The sequence below is a fragment of the Triticum dicoccoides genome, chromosome 7B (assembly GCF_002162155.2).
Source record: "Triticum dicoccoides isolate Atlit2015 ecotype Zavitan chromosome 7B, WEW_v2.0, whole genome shotgun sequence".
Lineage (NCBI taxonomy): Eukaryota > Viridiplantae > Streptophyta > Magnoliopsida > Poales > Poaceae > Triticum > Triticum dicoccoides.
Window position 1 is genome coordinate 526,603,246 of NC_041393.1, and position 20,235 is coordinate 526,623,480.

At 48.8% G+C, this 20,235-nt stretch overlaps 1 protein-coding gene and 1 long non-coding RNA gene across 2 annotated transcripts in view; both read right to left on the bottom strand.

Annotated features, from left to right (window-relative positions):
* The window catches only part of LOC119338330, a 108,112-nt gene that overhangs the window by 68,485 nt on the left and 19,392 nt on the right, over nucleotides 1-20,235 (bottom strand). The gene's annotated exons all lie outside the window — the stretch shown is intronic.
* LOC119338331 lies at nucleotides 5,641-6,361 on the bottom strand. Its single transcript, XR_005163918.1, has 2 exons — nucleotides 6,159-6,361; nucleotides 5,641-6,048 (listed from the first exon to the last, which is right to left on the bottom strand). It is a non-coding gene; the product is annotated as an uncharacterized LOC119338331 (long non-coding RNA).

Consider the following 20,235-nt stretch of genomic DNA (forward strand, 5'->3'; position numbering starts at 1 on the left):
GTTAGAATAAAGATGACCCTTGAGTCCGCGAAACCCAAGGGAAAAAGAGGCTAGGTGGCGAATGGTAAAACCAATGTTGGGCATTGCTGGAAGAGCTTTACTTACGGCGAACTGTCAAGGGGTTCCCATAATAGCCCAACCGCGTAAGGAACGCAAAATCCGGGAACATAACACCGATATGACGGAAACTAGGGCGGCAAGAGTGGAACAAAACACTAGGCATAAGGCCGAGCCTTCCACCCTTTACCAGGTATATAGATGCATTAGTTAGATAAGATATATTGTGATATCCCAACAAGTAACATTTTCCAACAAGAAACAACATCTCCATGTTCCAACAAGGAACAAACTTCAATCTTCACCTGCAACTAACAACGCTATAAGAGGGGCTGAGCAAAGCGGTAACATAGCCAATCAACGGTTTGCTAGGACATGGTGGGTTAGAGGTTTGACATGGCAATTTGGGAGGCTGACAAGCAAATGGTAGGCATCGTAGCATTGGCATGGCAAAAAAGCGAGCAAACTAGCATAGCAAAGATAGTAGTGATTTCGAGGGTATGATCATCTTGCCTGAAATCCCGCAAGGAAGAAGAAAGAGTCCATGAAGAAGACAAACGGCCGTAGACGAACGAATCCTCACAACTCCGGAACGAAACCGAAGCTAACGAGAGGAGCAAACCGGAAAGAAGCAAACAACCATGGTAAACACACAAGCATAGTCAAGGCATGATGCACAATCAAGTATGATGCATGTCCGGTTTAATGAGGCATGGCATGGAAAAATGAAGCAAACAACACTACAATTTAAGTGGAGCTCAATATGCACGAGTTGCATATTGACGAAACACCACGACAAGTTATTTAGTTCGATCTTGTTTATGTACCCAACAATATTAAATGTTGTTAAGCATGTCAAGAGGTGAAACATAAAGAGATTGTCTATCTAAACAATTTAAATGGGGCCGGATATAGCAAACAACAAATCCGGTAAATCCCCATATGCATTAGTAAATTAATGCAAACAACAATTTAAATATTTTTAATTATTGTTATCATGATGCAGATGACATGAACAAGTTTATGCAATTTTTATTAAAACTTGACAAGAGCATTATTATGAAGCATTTGGTCACCATGGCTGAACAAAAAGGGTACCACGGCGACGAATCCGAAAATGATGCCACGGCAACATTCCGGTCCCCGGTAACTCGAGGAGATACCGGTGCAAAAGGAAAAGTGACGAGAGCGTGACATGCGATAGAAGGTGGGGTGATCCCGGATACCGGGTTCCCACAAGATGGTGGCATGGCAACGAGGTGAAACATGCACGCGACAATTTCGGACACGGTGCAAACGCAGGCATCTCATACAACACACATGCATTCGTTCCACGGCGGTCGTTCTCGGCGGTTATACCTTTGAAGCGTGCGTTTCGGGGCGGTTCGAGTTTGATGCGGTGTAGATGGAAGTAGACGTTCTCGCAACGGTCGTCGTGGGAAGTAGTCGTACACGGCGTAGTGGAAGTCATTGTACACGGCGACGGTAGTTGTACACGTTCGTTTCGTAGATGTCCAGGGTCGTCGGTAGAGGTACACGTTTCGAAGAGGAACTTGTCGTCTCCATGTAGTCGTTCACGTGTGACCGTGGTGTAGTCGTACATGTCGGCGATAGTGGAACTTGGCGGTCTCGACGGTCATCGGGGTACTTGTTGGTCCGGTCTTGGCGTCCGCAATCGTAGTGGTACTTGGCGGTTTCGTGTAGTCGACCTTGACGATCCTGGGATGGGTCTTGGCGGTCTTAACGAATCCAAGGACAGAACCATGGCGAGGTTCAGCAGCTCCCCCACGTCCATGATGAAAAACGAAGCTCGGGCAGGGAGTCGGAGCAGCAAGCAGGGGCTCGCTGGGCCTCGGCGCCGGTGCAGGGACTCCGGCAGGCGGGACCTGGCGGCAGCAGCAGGTCCAGGAGGGGTCGCCGGGGCTGGACGGCACGAGGACGACGCCGACGAGCTCCACGGCCACGGCGGACGGCAGAACTGGACGGATTCGAGGGCAGGGAGACGGCTTGGCGACGCGGGACTTGAGGCGCAGGAGGATGATGGCTGCGGGCACGGGTGCTCGAGGAGCTCCTCTCCCCGGGCGCTCGGGTGACGGGGACGCCATGGAGACCAGGCGCGAGGTGGAGGGAGCAGCTCCGTCGTGGCAGGGTACGAGGCGAGGACGAGGAAGCCAAGGGGAGGCGTCGCGCACGGGGTGGCCCTCCTGGTGGTCGCCAACGGCGGCGGGTGGCGACGGGGCTCCGGCCTGGTGGCTGCTCGGGGATCCGGCAGGCGGGGCTCGCGCCGCGGCGGCGGCTGATAGACGAGGAGGCGGGCGAAGTGGGGCTTCGGCTGTGGGGTGCTGCGGGATGAAGAGGGAGCGAGGAGAAGGGAGAAGACGAGCGTGAGGAGGGGGATCGCGCGCTGGGGATCAGGGAGAGAGCGAGAGGAGGGAGGCGAGGGGATCGAGCGCTGGGTCTCCCTGGCGATGCGGTGGGTGTGTGCGCGGCGGCGGGCAGAGGGAACGAGAGGGAGAGAGATGCGGAGGAGGGGGTCGGGCTAGGTTAGGAGGGTTAGGTGGGCTGGGCCTGAGAGGCCGGTTGGGTCGGCCCAGGTGGAGAGGAAATGGCCAGAGGCCTGGCTGGGCTTACCTCTCTCTTCTCTCTCTCTTATATTTACTTTAGCAGAAAAGCAAAAAGAGAGAAGAAAAGAAAAGGAGGGTTAGGGAAAGAAAATGCGCAAGGGGATAATTTCCTTGGACTCACAAAAATATGCTCGTACCAAGAAAAAATAGAAAGGCCACGATTGAAAGATTTAAATTCAAATTCATTTGAATTTAATTCAAATGATTTGAATAGGAAGTGAGGGTTGGAAAGGTCCAAAAATGTTCGGATTTTTGGTGGAGCTCCGAAAAATGATGAAAGAAATTATGGGCAAGGTTGGAGACCAAGAATTGAGATAACAAAGGCATTGGGATATTTTGCAAGTGTGTTAAGGTGATTCCAAAACAATGATATATTTTATTATAGCTCCCTAAATATAGGGAGGGTATGTTATAAAGAGAAGTCACCCTTCCCTCGATTTAAATGGATCGAAGATCCATACAATTTATTTAGTTGAGTTTTCAAAATTAAATGACATGATGGCATGATGCAATGCAAATGATGTAACAAACAAAACAAATCACACGATGAAACTCGAAGTAGCTGGAAGTCTTCTGGATCGTCGGTCTCGAGGCGTTACATCCTCATCCTCTGGGCTCGGAGGAATCCTCCTCCGCATATGATGGCAACTCCTCCGCCCCTCCTTCCATAAAATCCTCCTCCTCACACGAACTACCTTATTTGCCTCTTACAGGATCGTCGTAACACCTATGGTAAGTGTGGCGTGGAGCTCGCTCGGAATCGATGCGCTTCGTGGTGGTAGCGCTCGAAGCGGACGGCCCGAGTTGGGTCGATCCGACCGCCGCCGCCAACCATTATTCCTGAGATGGAGTAGACGAGGACGAAAACCGCTCGGTAGGTGGATAGAAGAAACTGACCTGCGGATGGGGAAGAGAAGAGGAGGAGGTGGAATCATCATGTGCATACAGTAGCCGATCGATCTCACACCAACGACACCATGGCCGCCGTTGACACCGCCGTGAGGTTACGCGTCCGCTGACCCACCACCACGTTGTTGCAGTCTCACTTTCTCCTCTGTCTCCTCAAATGCTTGCGGTGTGCGGTGTGTTCCAGCTGCAACTACCGATGCAGAACGAGCGGGCCAGCTACATCCCACCAGCCCACGAAAATCTGCAGAGCCAACACAGGACGCAAACTCCACCGCACGCAGTCTTCCCACGAAGCAATAAAGAAACCCACCAACAAGAGGTAGCGGTAGGTGAGCGGGATTGCGGTTTGAGCGCCGTCGCAGGCGCCAAGCCTCCATTCAAAACCTCGATCTGGCGACTACTACGATTCCCTCAAGAGGCACAAGGCGCCAGACGCTCCAGGACCGTTCCCCCGGCCACATCTCTCAAGGAGCAGGCGGCTGTCGCACAAGAGATGCCGAAGAGTGCACACCGTTGGACGACTACAAACACAGGAGAGGTGCGGCTACGTCGGAGAACACCTGATCAGGCATACCCTTCCTGGCTTCCTCTCATGCTGTTCATGCATGCGTACAGGGATCTGTGGTTGAACCTAGGTTGTGAGTTGTGACTTTCAGGGCATGCACGTAACGGCGGATTTGTGGCTGCTGGTGATTTCGCATGCATATGCAATGGATTTGTGGCTACTGTTTGCTGATGATTAGAACGCATCACGTGCACGGAAACAGCTTCGGCAACAGCGAAGCATCTTTTCTGTCCAACAAATGTGCTTTGCACATACAATATCACTAAAAGTATAGCTGATATATATACACTGAAAAATGGAATGATTCGTGTCGTCCCGTGGTCACTTAGTGCATGGATGTCCTTTCTGTGCTGGTGGGTGTTCCCATCGTGATACAGACTCTTCATCATTAAGGTAACAATAACAAAGTAATATTGTAGTTCGATTCTTCACAATATACAACCTTTTTTTTCTAAACTGAAATAACTAATGCACATCTCCAGACATAAGTTGTAGATCATGGAACCTGTGTTGATGGCCAGAGAAAACCGTTAGGTTAATTTGCTCTCCTTTTGTTGCGGCAAAGTTAATTTACTCTTATCCATGAATTGTAATTGAGATCTATAGAATGCAGATCAGATGCACCAAGAAAGTAAAGATTGTGTTGTCACAAACTATGATCTGATGTAGTGATATTATGTTGCTTTTTGGTGAATCTGAATTATATTACGTTTTCATGGAAGCCTTTTCTTTCCCCTCTCTCATCATACTATTCCTCTTATCCTTGCCTCCTATATAAACACAGGAATATGATGGCTGCCATAGTGATAGTCTTCCGCAGCGAAATCTGGATACATAATGTTACATCAACAACTTCAGAATATTATGGTGATGCTCGACATTCAACTTTGCACCCACACTGCCTTTTTGTTTTATGTTCAAAATTGACAGATTTTCATGTGTTTTACTATGAACTAATTATTAGAAAATATGTCTTTGTGAATTATGAGATTGGTCCTTCAACATGGCATAGAAAATGCACGTTTCAACACTTCAAATAATATTTTTGCTACTTTCAAAGTTGTTTGGGTTTTTATTTAAAATTTCTAAGAATAAGTTTATTTATTTTGTACCCATTGCAACGCATGGGCATTTGTGCTAGTCTCTAATGATAAAGCATGGGTTGAGTTCGTCGGGTTCACTGTCGCGCATTTTTTTAAAAAAACTTGACTTATTAGATAATCAACCCGCAGTCTTTACTTATTAGATAATCAACCCACAGTCTTTACTCGCGCACGAACTCCTTCACACGAATAATATTCATGTTCGACGTGTTTGTATACAACTCTGTAACAAATCCCTATGTGGCACTATAAATCTCCGGTAATGATAACTCTCGAACGTTCGGGAGTTAAGCATGGCAACCCGAACAGGTTTAGATGGCAAGTTTAGTTTACGTGAGATTAAGAAACCATGGCAATTTTCTGACAAAAAAACGAAAAAGGACAAAGTTGTCATCCCCTATCAACTAAAGTTGCCATCCCTATGAACTAAAGTTGTCATGTAAAAATGTTCGGGACGAAATGCTCAAAATCCGAACGTTGGGGAGTTATTGGATTCCTAAATCTAAATTAATCCCTTCGATTTCCAGCGATTCTCAAGGTTACAAGTCGCCATGAACCAGCGAGATCGAGAGACGGCTCTGTAGCGACGGCTGAGAGGATAGACCGCGAAACCGGAGCGGTGGCCGTGACGGCTCAGGTGATTGCGAGATGGAACGAATCGGCGGCTGCCCGACCGCAGCGACCCGAACGGATGCGAGAAAGGATAGAGCGGCAACTGCACGGACGCTCTTCCGGCCAGTATGCGCGCCGTGACGCCTGCATCCATAATTTTGAGCCCGCCTCGCTGTTGCTAAAGTCGAGAGAAAGACAGAGAGATAAATAGATCAGATCGAGATTGATGTCGAGAGAAATAGAGACAGAGGCCAAGCAAGAGCGCTGGTGGATCGGCCAGGCCATCACCTTCAGCAGACGAGCCGTCGGGAGCCACGAGTCGAGGATCTCCGTCTTCCGCTGGACAGCGCCCATCGAGTTCATTAGCGAAGATTGAGGGCTTCGGCGGTGGATCAGGTAGTCTCCATCTTCCGCTCACTTTTCAGCCTTTCCCCCTATTGCAAGGATCTGGCGGCGACAGTGGTTGTGCGTGTGCGGCATGCAGCGGCTCTCTCGGGCCGGCGGGGATGCATTTGTGCACACGCGTGCTGGCCAGCGGCATGCGTGTCCAACATCGTGTCCGTGTATGCATGTGTCTCGGGCGTGGTCTGCGTGCTGGGTGTCGTGTGTGTGTCCAATGTGTCGGGCGTGGCGTGCGTGTCTGGTTCTCTGCCACACCAGCCACGATCCTGGGCATCAACAATGGCGTGCATCTTATTCCAAAAAACTAGCATGCATTATGAAGGGAGCCAGACATATCCCCGGGTTTGTTTTGGCCCCATAGCTGTGGTATGCATGAAATTAATCATGTGGTTGCATAGCAGACAAGGGACGTCAATCGTTGGGCTGTACATCTGATCTGATTATTTTTTAGATAAAGAAGTAGACATAGATATCAGAAAAGGGAGTAACATGAGAGTTTTATGATCCGTAGCTCATCCTATAAAATAGCACCACATGCCCACAATACGCGTGGCGTCGACTAGCCGCCCAACATCTTGCCATGTCCGGTCCGACCTCTACACCCTCACCTCCCACTCCGCCCCGCGGGCCTTCGGTCTCCGGCAATGTGCCATAACCCAGTTACTCGATCCGACCAATCATGTTTGTGTTGTGCGAAAATGAGGAGTATGGTCATGGAGGTCACTTGTCATGTCCAGTTCATCTAGATTAGTTTTTCTTTCAAGTTTTAGAACATTCCTTTGTAGGGGCACAATGATAGGTGTCACGTGTGGTTACGAGCTCATCATCGCCGGATTGCTCACGTTCGGATGTGCTGTGATCACCATGGCCATCGCCGGTGATGGTGAGATCGGGTGGCGTGTTGAAATTGATGACTCGGACCCGCTAGTAGTCTTGACTCATGCTTATTGGACTAAAATTATGATAAAAAAAATTCCCCGTTGCAACGCACGGGCATGTTTGCTAGTAATAATAATAATCGGGTTAGCCCACCTATCCGATTGGATCCTATTGGGAGCGCACCTAGACACCGACAACCCTAGAGAGCGCAGTGCCACAGCGTGCTCCCGCTGCCGCCAGTCCGTTGTCGCGCCCTGCTTCTTCCTCCTCAGGCCAACTCCACCGCGCGACCCCAAACGGACGTCCGTTTTGTCCGGATTCTGTCCGTTTGGGTAGGGGTTTGGGGCCGTGTCCGGGCGTGTCCTGGGATGCGGTGGCCGTGCGCCCAGCGCGCGGCCGCATCCATTTGCCCCATCCTGTCCGCGTCCACTTAAAAAACTAAAAGCAGCATTTCAAATGCCGCGGCCCCAGTTCATCACGCCGGCAACAGAGCCAGCGGCCTACACGTCCATCGCCGGCATCAGCCAGCGGCCGGCAACACAGCCAGCCTCCAAAATGAATAGCTCTCCTCGCCGGCAACACAGCCAGCGGCCGGCAACACAGCCGGCCTCCAAAATGAATGTTTTCTCGCCGGCACCACTGACAGCGGCCCCGACGGGCGGGCGGCACCCATGCCAGCCTAAAAAAGAACGGCCACGCCGATCGGATGACCTAGTTCAGGCCTTCGGCGTCGAGCATCTCCTTCTGCCTGGCCTCGAACCAGGCCTTCGTCTTGTCGCTCATCTTCGACAAGTCCACGCTCATGATCGCAAGGGCCACGTCCTTCGCTTTGGTGGCGGCATTGGTGGCCTCGATGTCGAGCTGCCTCTGCCTGGCCTTGACGTTGTCGGCCTCGATGTCCAGCTGCCTTTGCCGGGCCGCCTCCTCCATGTTGAGCTGCCTTTGCCGGGCCGCCTCCTCCATGTCAAGCTTCCTCCTCTTGGCCGCCTCCTCCATCTCAAGCTTCTGTCTTTGAAGGTCTAGGTGTTGCTTCATTTGCTCGTCCTTGCTTTGCCGCTTCTTCTCGTCCCTCACATCCTTTTGCGACATCATGCCATGCAAAGTCTCATGCAAGGCCATGGATGAGGCGTCACGTATGTCGTCCACCTTGGAGTTGGTCTTGCCCCTCGGCCTCTTCAACGCCTCGCCATCCCCACCTCCGGCAAACTTGGCCGTCTTCTTGCCTCTCTTTCTTTGAAGTTCACGGTATTGGTCCTTGAACTTGGGGCAATTGTTGATGAGCGTCCAACAATGCGTAAGAGTAAATGGCTTGTCATTGTGCCGGGCCTTGAATGCCTCCAAAGATTGGAATGCCTACACCACATGATCAACAACAAATGAACATGCAAACATATACACGGCCGAAGCTTAATGGCTGTAGCAAGGAAAGAGCTAGAAAGAGGAGACCATACCATGTCCCCAATGCCGAGACCACTCACGGGTCGTGCTTCAACGCTCTCAAATGCGGTGCAATACTTGTTGCACTCTTGCTGGATGAACAACCATCTTTTTTGAATCGAGCCGATGCCACGGTTGCTTGTAATTTGGTAGGGCTCAAACATCTTCCTTTCATGGAATGTTTTGTGGACTCTCGTCCAAAAAACAATGCCCTTTTGTTGCGCGCCGGTCCTCGGATCTTGGCTAATCTCCATCCAAGCTTGGCAAATCAACTTGTCCTCTTCTTGTGTATATGAACCCGTGCGAATGCTCTTCCTCTTCTTTTGTGCCTCGGCTCTTTGGGTGAGCTCGTCGATGAACAATGGCGCACCACTAATATCAATGTCATTGCTTTCTTCTTCTTCTTCATCACCTTCGACATAGATGTCATCGTCTTCATGCCACGAGTCACCGTGGTCGTAGTCAGCACGGTCGTCGGCCTCTTCATCGGGGACGTACTGGGCACGGCCATCCTGACTTTGGGTCTCATCGAGGTCGTAGGTACGGCCATGGACACCGCCAAAGATCATGTCCTCCATGTACCGGTTGTAGAAGGGGTCGTCGACCGCTGGCGTTGGGGTTGGCATTCCGTTAAACAAGACATGGGGGGCCGGCATGGTGCCCGTGAACGGTGCCCGTGCCTGCTTTCTTAGCATCTCGACGGACGGCCGCCCGCCGCTGCTGGACCTGGGCGTGACGTTGAGGTCGATGACGGCCGCGGGGCGCGGTGTGGACGGCGCGAACAAGCCCACCTCCCGCGACCCCGAGAAACGGGTCTGTCCGTCGTGCCTTGGCGGAGGGAAGCCGGGCTACATGGGCGTGGTGCGCGACGTCGACGACTGGCAGTGCGTAGGCCGCGCAACCGACGAGCTGGTGCTCGCCCGGGCGACGGCCGCTGCAGGGAACCCGGCAGGACGGCCCATGCCAAGCATGAGGATGGCGTGAGCTTTGTTGACGAGGTCCTCCTTCTCGTCGGCAGTGGCCTTGCGTCGCGCGACCTCCAGCTCCTCGCGCATGGCGGCTCTCTTGGCCGCGGCGGCATTGAGCTTGACGACCGCTCTCCATTCCCTCCTCTTCGCCGATTCCACGTCCAACTTGGCGATCTCCTCCGGCGTGCACTCCGACCGCGGCTTCCTTGGCGCCTTCTTCTTCACCTTTGCGGGCGGGTCGACGGCCAGGCCGCCGGAACTCGGCGGGGCATCGGCCATGGACGGAGGAGAGAGGGGGCGGCGGGAGGGAGGCGGGAGGGTTTGGGGCAAATGGCGCCAAATGGGCGTGGGGGGGGGGGTTGGTTTCTCCCACCGACAGGCGGGCCAGGGGAGGACAAGCGCGCGCGTCCCGCCCGTCCGCGCGTTGTCCGTTTCACCCCAAAACCAGCGCAAGTTTGGGCTGGGGATGGGTCGAAAGCGGACACAAAGCAGACACAAAGTCCGTTTGCGCCCGCGCGCTGGGCCGTCTCTTTTGTCCCTTTTACCCCAAACGGACGGGGGCGGACAGGATAGGGTCGCGCGGTGGAGTTGGCCTCACACCACGCCACCCTCGGCGGACTGAGGCCACTCTCGTCGGGCCGGCGCGGCAGGACGAGGAGCCGTCGTCGTGACATGCCGGGGATTTGGGCGCCGGAGCAGGTCGGGGCGTCGAAGCCCACGGTGGACACCGTGCGTGCACGCCAAGGGCGCCATCTTCTTCTGCCAGCTCTGGCATGCCGCGGCCAGAAGGACGCATGGTCGGTCTCTCTCAAATGCAGTGGGCGTCATCCCATTTGTCGTGTCCTGCCTCACCCGGTCACCCCCATGGCCATGATTCTTTCTATCTCCCCGGCCGCGATGGATCTTCCGTCGTCCAATGCGCATGCACACATGCCCACCCACTACTTCTAGTGCTAGGCTACTAGCTAGCTTGCTAATCTGTCCTAGCTAGCTACCTACATGCCGAAGCCTGAGAGCCGAGCCCCTGGCCTGGGATCGAATATATGCATGCCTCTGCTTTCTTCGTCTGCCATCATCATTCCCCTACCCCCGGCCCCAGCTCGCTCGCTGCTACCTGCATCGGAAATCAGGTACCAACTGTGCCATCTGCCATGCCATGACAGGCTTCGACAACGTCAAGCTCCAATGCACCAATGGGATGCCCATCTTTTCAAGTACCAAACTGTACTGGGAGCAGGTGGATTGCGGTGGGACCCACCTGTAGCCTGAGATGGAGCAAATCAATCCTTGGGTCGGTACCCGTGTGTGAGCGAACAGGGTTTATTTATTTCTGCAACCGAAAAGTTTTGGACTTCGCGTTGGTTGCAGGCGCAGACCCAGACTGGATTGCGCAGGGAATTAACAAGCTTATTCACACAAAGAACATTACCTTCAGGGTGGTGCTCTTGGAAAACAAATGGATCTTCCTCGTCTGTGACATCAATTCGACCGCTCTAGTCACTGAGTTCATCAACCTCTGGATTCTGGTCAGGGAAGTGAAGCTTTCCCCTCTCGCTAAGGACCCTATTATGGATTGATCGTTATTACCCATTCCTGTCAGAATTTTTTCAGAAAAAGGAGATTGTAGTGCAGAAAAGCGATCCGTGCAATTTTTTGCGACAGGAGTTTTTTGAACTACAAGCCTAGTATAGACAAAAATTCCCATGCACCAACGGGATGCCCATCTTTTCAATACCAAAGTGTACTAGGAGCAGGTGGATTGCGGTAGGACCCACCTGCAGCCTGAGATGGAGCAAATCAATCCTTGGGTCGGCACCCATGTGTGAGCGAACAGGGTTTATTTATTTCTGCAACCGAAAAGCTTTGGACTTCACGTTGGTTGCAGGGGCAGACCCAGAGTGGATTGCGCAGGGAATTAACAAGCTTATTCGCACAAAGAACATTACCATCAGGGTGGCGCTCTTGGAAAACAAATGGATCTTCCTCGTCCGTGGCATCAATTCGACCGCTCTAGTCACTGAGTTCATCAACATCTGGATTCTAGTCAGGGAAGTGAAGCTTTCCCCTCTCGCTAAGGACCCTATTATGGCCTGATCGTTGTTATCCATTCCTGTCAGAATTTTTTCGGAAAAAGGAGATTATAGTGCAGAAAAGCGATCCATGCAATTTTTGGCGACAACAGTTTTTTGAACTACAAGCCTAGTATAGACAAAAATTCCCATGCACCAACGGGATGCCCATCTTTTCAATACCAAAGTGTATTGGGAGCAGGTGGATTGCGATAGGACCCACCTGCAGCCTGAGATGGAGCAAATCAATCCTTGGGTCGGTACCCATGTGTGAGCGAACATGGTTTATTTATTTCTGCAACCGCAAAGTTTTGGACTTCGTGTTGGTTGCAAGGGCAGACCCAGAGTGGATTGCGCAGTGAATTAACAAGCTTATTCACACAAAGAACATTACCGTCAGGGTGGTGCTCTTGGAAAACAAATGGATCTTCCTCGTCCATGGCATCAATTCGACCGCTCTAGTCACTGAGTTCATCAACCTCTGGATTCTGGTCAGGGAAGTGAAGCTTTCCCCTCTCGCTAAGGACCCTATTATGGCCTGATCGTTGTTACCCATTCCTGTCAGAATTTTTTCGGAAAAAGGAGATTGTAGTGCAGAAAAGCGATCCGTGCAATTTTTGGCGACAGCAGTTTTTTGAACTACAAGCCTAGTATAGACAAAAAATACCATGCACCCACGGGATGCCCATCTTTTCAATACCAAAGTCTACTGGGAGCAGATGGATTGCGGCAGGACCCACCTGCAGGATGAGATGGAGCAAATCAATCCTTGGGTCGGCACCCATGTGTGAGCGAACAGGGTTTATTTATTTCTGCAACTGCAAAGTTTTTGACTTCGCGTTGGTTGCAGGGGCAGACCCAGAGTGGATTGCGCAGGGAATTAACAAGCTTATTCACACAAAGAACATTACCGTCAGGGTGGTGCTCTTGGAAAACAAATGGATCTTCCTCGTCCGTGGCATCAATTCGACCGCTCTAGTCACTGAGTTCATCAACCTCTGGATTCTGGTCAGGGAAGTGAAGCTTTCCCCTCTCGCTAAGGACCCTACTATGGCCTGATCGTTGTTACCCATTCCTGTCAGAATTTTTTCGAAAAAAGGAGATTGTAGTGCAGAAAAGCGATCCGTGCAATTTTTGGCGACAACAGTTTTTTCAACTACAAGCCTAGTATAGACAAAAATTCCCATGCACCAGCGGGATGCCCATCTTTTCAATACCAAAGTGTACTGGGAGCAGGTGGATTGCGGTAGGACCCACCTGCAGGCTGAGATGGAGCAAATCAATCCTTGGGTCGGCACCCATGTGTGAGCGAACAGGGTTTTTTATTTCTGCAACTGCAAAGTCTTGGACTTCGCGTTGGTTGCAGGGGCAGACCCAGAGTGGATTGCGCAGGGAATTAAGAAGCTTATTCACACAAAGAACATTACCGTCAGGGTGGTGCTCTTGGAAAACACATGGATCTTCCTCCTCCGTGGCATCAATTCGACCGCTCTAGTCACTCTAGTTCATCAACCTCTGGATTCTGGTCAGGGAAGTGAAGCTTTCCCCTCTCTCTAAGGACCCTATTATGGCCTGATCGTTTTTACCCATTCCTGTCAGAATTTTTTCGAAAAAAGGAGATAGTAGTGCAGAAAAGCGATTCGTGCAATTTTTGGCGACAGCAGTTTTTTGAAATACAGGCCTAGTATAGACAAAAATTCCCATGCACCAACGGGATGCCCATCTTTTCAATACCAAAGTGTGCTAGGAGCAGGTGGATTGCGGTAGGACCCACCTACAGCCTGAGATGGAGCAAATCAATCCTTGGGTCGGTACCCATGTGTGAGCGAACAGGGTTTATTTATTTCTGCAACCGCAAAGTTTTGGACTTCACGTTAGTTGCAAGGGCAGACCCAGAGTGGATTGCGCAGGGAATTAACAAGCTTATTCACACAAAGAACATTAGCGTCAGGGTGGTGCTCTTGGAAAACAAATGGATCTTCCTCGTCCGTGGCATCAATTCAACCGCTCTAGTCATTGAGTTCATCAACCTCTGTATTTTGGTCAGGGAAGTGAAGCTTTTCCCTCTCGCTAAGGACCCTATTATGGCCTGATCGTTGTTACCCATTCCTGTCAGAAGTTTTTCGGAAAAAGGAGATTGTAGTGGAGAAAAGCGATCCGTGCAATTTTTGGCGACAACAGTTTTTTGAACTACAAGCCTAGTATAGACAAAAATTACCATGCACCAACGGGATGCCCATCTTTTCAATACCAAAGTGTACTTGGAGCAGGTGGATTGCGGTAGGACCCACCTGCAGCCTGAGATGGAGCAAATCAATCCTTGGGTCGGCACCCATGTGTGAGCGAACAGGGTTTATTTATTTCTGCAACCACAAAGTTTTGGACTTCGCGTTGGTTGCAAGGGCAGACCCAGAGTGGATTGCGCAAGGAATTAACAAGCTTATTCACACAAAGAACATTACCGTCGGGGTGGTGCTCTTGGAAAACAAATGGATCTTCCTCCTTCGTGGCATCAATTCGACCGCTCTAGTCACTGAGTTCATCAACGTCTGGATTCTGGTCAGGGAAGTGAAGCTTTCCCCTCTCGCTAAGGACCCTATTATGGCCTGATCGTTGTTACCCATTCGTGTCAGAATTTTTTTGGAAAAAGGAGATTGTAGTGCAGAAAAGCGATCCGTGCAATTTTTGGCGACAGCAGTTTTTTGAACTACAAGCCTAGTATAGAATAAAATTCCCATGCACCAACGGGATGCCCATCTTTTCAATACCAAAGTGTACTGGGAGCAGGTGGATTGCGGTAGGACCCACCTGTAGGCTGAGATGGAGCAAATCAATCCTTGGATCGGCACCCATGTTTGAGCGAACAGGGTTTATTTATTTCTGCAACCGTAAAGTTTTGGACTTCACGTTGGTTGCATGGGCAGACCTAGAGTGGATTGCGCAGGGAATTAACAAGCTTATTCACACAAAGAACATTACCGTCAGGGTGGTGCTCTTGGAAAACAAATGGATCTTCCTCGTCTGTGACATCAATTCGACCGCTCCAGTCACTCTAGTTCATCAGCCTCTGGATTCTGGTCAGGGAAGTGAAGCTTTCCCCTCTCGCTAAGGACCCTATTATGGCCTGATCGTTGTTACCCATTACTGTCAGAATTTTTTCGGAAAAAGGAGATTGTATTGCAGAAAAGCGATCCGTGCAATTTTTCGCGACAGCAGTTTTTTGGACTACAAGCCTAGTATAGACAAAAATTCCCATGCACCAACAGGATGCCCATCTTTTCAATACCAAAGTGTACTAGGAGCAGGTGGATTGTGGTAGGACCCACCTACAGGCTGAGATGGAGCAAATCAATCCTTGGGTCGGCACCCATGTGTGAGCGTACAGGGTTTATTTATTTCTGCAACCGCATAGTTTTGGACTTCGCGTTGGTTGAAAGGGCAAACCCAGTGGATTGCACAGGGAATTAACAAGCTTATTCACACAAAGAACATTACCGTCAGGGTGGTGCTCTTGGAAAACAAATGGATCTTCCTTGTCCGTGGCATCAATTCGACCGCTCTAGTCACTGAGTTCATCAACCTCTGGATTCTGGTCAGGAAAGTGAAGCTTTCCCCTCTCGCTAAGGACCCTATTATGGCATGATCGTTGTTACCCATTCCTATCAGAATTTTTTCGAAAAAAGGAGATTGTAGTGCAGAAAAGCGATCCGTGCAATTTTTGGCGACAGGAGTTTTTTGAACTACAAGCCTAGTATAGACAAAAATTCCCATGCACCAACGGGATTCCCATCTTTTCAATACCAAAGTGTGCTAGGAGCAGGTGGATTGCGGTAGGACCCACCTGCAGGCTGAGATGGAGCAAATCAATCCTTGGGTCGGCACCCATGTGTGAGCGAACAGGGTTTATTTATTTCTGCAACCGCAAAGTTTTGGACTTCGCGTTGGTTGCAGGGGCAGACCCAGAGTTGATTGCGCAGGGAATTACCAAGCTTATTCACACAAAGAACATTACCATCAGGGTGGTGCTCTTGGAAAACAAATGGATCTTCCTCCTCCGTGGCATCAATTCGACCGCTCTAGTCACTCTAGTTCATCAACCTCTGGATTCTGGTCAGGGAAGTGAAGCTTTCCCCTCTCGCTAAGGACCCTATTATGGCCTGATCGTTGTTACCCATTCCTATCAGAATTTTGTCGGAAAAAGGAGATTGTAGTTGTTGGGGAACGTAGTAATTTCAAAAAAATTCCTACGCACACGCAAGATCATGGTGATGGCATAGCAACGAGAGAGGAGAGTGTTGTCCACGTACCCTCGTAGACCGTAAGCGGAAGCGTTATGACAACGCGGTTGATGTAGTCGTACATCTTCACGATCTGACCGATCCAAGTACCGAACGTACGGCACCTCCGAGTTTAGCACACGTTCAGCTCGATGACGATCCCCGGACTCCGATCCAGCTAAGTGTCGGGGATGAGTTCCGTCAGCACGACGGCGTGGTGACGATGATGATGTTCTACCGGTGCAGGGCTTCGCCTAAACTCCGCGACGATATGACCGAGGTGGAATATGGTGGAGGGGGGCACTGCACACGGCTAAGGAACGATCACGTAGATCAACTTGTGTGTTCTAGGGTGCCCCCTGCCCCCGTATATAAAGGAGCAAGGGAGGGGGTGGCCGGCCTAGGAGTAGGCGCACCAAGGAGGAGTCCTACTCCCACCGGGAGTAGGATTGCCCCCTTCCAAGTGTAGGAGTAGGAGTCAAGGAAAGGGGGAAGAGAAGAGAAGGAAGGAGGGGGTGCAGCCCCTCCCCCTAGTCCAATTCAGACTAGGCCTTGGGGGGGCGCCCAACCTCTCCTCTCTCTTTCCCCTAAAGCCCAATAAGGCCCATATACTCCCCGGCGAATTCCCGTAACTCTCCGGTACTCCGAAAAATACCCGAATCACTCGGAACCTTTCCGAACTCCGAATATAGTCGTCCAATATATCGGTCTTTACGTCTCGACCAATTAGAGACTCCTCGTCATGTCCCCGATCTCATCCGGGACTCCGAACTCCTTCGGTACATCAAAACTCATAAACTCATAATATAACTGTCATCGAAACCTTAAGCGTGCGGACCCTACGGGTTCGAGAACTATGTAGACATGACCTAGAACTATTCTTGGTCAATAACCAATAGCGGAACCTAGATGCCCATATTGGCTCCTACATATTCTACGAAGATCTTTATCGGTCAAACCGCATAACAACATACTTTGTTCCCTTTGTCATCGGTATGTTACTTGCCCGAGATTCGATCGTCGGTATCCAATACCTAGTTCAATCTCGTTACCGGCAAGTCTCTTTACTCGTTACGTAATGCATCATTCCGTAACTAACTCATTAGCTACATTGCTTGCAAGGCTTATAGTGATGTGCATTACCGAGAGGGCCCAGAGATACCTCTCCGACAATCGGAGTGACAAAACCTAATCTCGAAATACGCCAACCCAACATGTACCTTTGGAGACACCTGTAGTACTCCTTTATAATCACCCAGTTACGTTGTGACGTTTGGTAGCACCCAAAGTGTTCCTCCGGCAAACGGGAGTTGCATAATCTCATAGTTACAGGAACATGTATAAGTCATGAAGAAAGCAATAGCAACATACTAAACGATCAAGTGCTAGGCTAACGGAATGGGTCATGTCAATCACATCATTCTCCTAATGATGTGATCCCGTTAATCAAATGACAACTCATGTCTATGGCTAGGAAACTTAACCATCTTTGATTCACGAGCTAGTCAAGTAGAGGCATACTAGTGACACTATGTTTGTCTATGTATTCACACATGTATTATGTTTCCGTTTAATACAATTCTAGCATGAATAATAAACATTTATCATGAAATAAGGAAATAAATAATAACTTTATTATTGCCTCTAGGGCATATTTCCTTCAGTCTCCCACTTGCACTAGAGTCAATAATCTAGTTCACATCGCCATGTGATTTAATACCAATATTCATATCTGTATATGATTAACACCCATAGTTCACATCTTCATGTGACCAACACCCAAAGGGTTTACTAGAGTCAATAATCTAGTTCACATTGCTATGTGATTAACACCCAAAGAGTACAAAGGTATGATCATGTTTTTCTCGTGAGAGAAGCTTAGTCAACGGTTCTGTCACATTCAGAGCCGCATGTATTTTGCAAATATTCTATGTCTACAATGCTCTGCACGAAGCTACTCTAGCTAATTGCTCCCACTTTCAGTATGTATCCAGATTGAGACTTAGAGTCATCTGGATCGGTGTGAAAGCTTGCACCGATGTAACTCTTTACGACGGGCTCTTTTATCACCTCCATAATCGAGAAATATTTCCTTAGTCCTTACTAAGGATATTCTTGACCAATGTCCAGTGATCTACTCCTAGATCGCTATTGTACTCCCTTGCCAAATAAAGAGCAAGGTATACAATAGGTCTGGTACATAGCATAACATACTTTATAGAACCTATGACTGAGGCATAGGGAATAACTTTTCATTCTCTTTCTATTTTCTGCCATGGTCGGGTCTTGAGTCTTACTCAACTTCACACCTTTGCATCACAGGCAAGAACTCCTTCTTTGACTGTTCTATTTTGAACTATTTCAAAAATTTATCAAGGTATGTACTCATTGAAAAATCTTATCAAGTGTATTGATCTATCTATATAGATCTTGACGCTCAATGTGTAAGCAGCTTCACCGAGGTCTTTCATTGAAAAACTTTTATTCAAGTATCCCTTTATGCTATCCAGAAATTCTAGATCATTTCCGATCAACAATATGTCATCTACATATAGTATCAGAAATGCTACAGAGCTCCCACTCACTTTCTTGTAAATACAGGCTTCACCACAAGTTTGTATAATACTATATGCTTTGATTAACTTATCAAAGCGTATATTCCAACTCTGAGATGCTTGCACCAGTCCATAGATGGATCGCTGGAGCTTGCACATTTTGTTAGTACCTTTAGGATTGACAAAACCTTCTGGTTGCATCATATACAACTCTTCATTAAGAAAACCATTAAGGAATGCAGTTTTGACATCCATTTGCCAGATTTCATAAAATGTGGCAATTGCTAACATGATTCGGACAGACTTAAGCATCGCTACAGTTGAGAAAATCTCATTGTAGTCAACACCTTGAACTTGTCGAAAACCCTTTTGCAACAAGTCGAGCTTTGTAGATAGTAACACTACTATCAGCATCTGTCTTTCTCTTGAAGATCCATTTATACAATATGGCTTGCCGATCATCGGGCAACTCCACCAAAGTCCACACTTTGTTCTCATACATGGATTCCATCTCAGATTTCATGGCCTCAAGCCATTTCGCGGAATCTGGGCTCATCATCGCTTTCTCATAGTTCGCAGGTTCATCATGGTCTAGTAACATGACTTCCAGAATAGGATTACCGTACCACTCTGGTGCGGATCTTAATCTGGAAGATCTACAAAGTTCGGTAGTAACTTGATCTAAAGCTTTATGATCATCATCATTAGCTTCCTCACTAATTGGTGTAGGAATCACTGGAACTGATTTCAGTGATGAACTATTTCCCAATTTGGGAGAAGGTACAGTTACCTCATCTAGTTCTACTTTCCTCCCACTCACTTCTTTCGAGAGAAACTCCTTCTCTAGAAAGGATCCATTTTTAGCAACGAATAACTTGCCTTCGGATCTGTGATAGAAGGTGTACCCAACAATTTCCTTTGGTTATTCTATGAAGACGCACTTCTCCGATTTGGGTTTGAGCTTATAAGGATGAATTTTTTTCACATAAGCATCGCAGCCCCAAACTTTAAGAAACGACAACTTGGGTTTCTTGCTAAACCACAGTTCATATGGTGTCGTCTCAACGGATTTAGATGGTGCCCTTTTAACGTGAATGCAGTTGTCTCTAATGCATAACCCCAAAACAATAGTGGTAAATCAGTAGGAGACATCATAGATCGCACCATATCCAATAAAGTGCGGTTACGACGTTCGGACACACCATAACGTTGTGGTGTTCCAGGTGGCGTGAGCTGTGAAACTATTCCACATTGTTTTAATTGAAGACCAAACTCGTAACTCAAATATTCGTCTCCGCGATCAGATCGCAGAAACTTTATTTTCTTGTTACGATGATTTTTCCACTTCACTCTGAAATTCTTTGAACCTTTCAACTATTTCAGACTTATGTTTCATCAAGTAGATATACCCATATCTGCTCAAATCATCTTGTGAAGGTCAGAAAATAACGATACTTGCCACGAGCATCAACACTCATTGGATCGCATACATCGATATGTATTATTTTCAATAAGTCAGTAGCTTGTTCCATTGTTCCGGAGAACGGAGTTTTAGTCATCTTGCCCAAAAGGCATGGTTCGCAAGCATCAAATGATTCATAACCAAGTGATTCCGAAAATCCATCTTTATGGAGTTTCTTCATGCGCTTTACATTGTATGACCCAAACGGCAGTGCCACAAATAAGTTGCACTATCATTATTAACTTTGCATCTTTTGGCATCAATATTATGAATATGTGTATCACTACGATCGAGATCCAATAAACTATTTTCATTG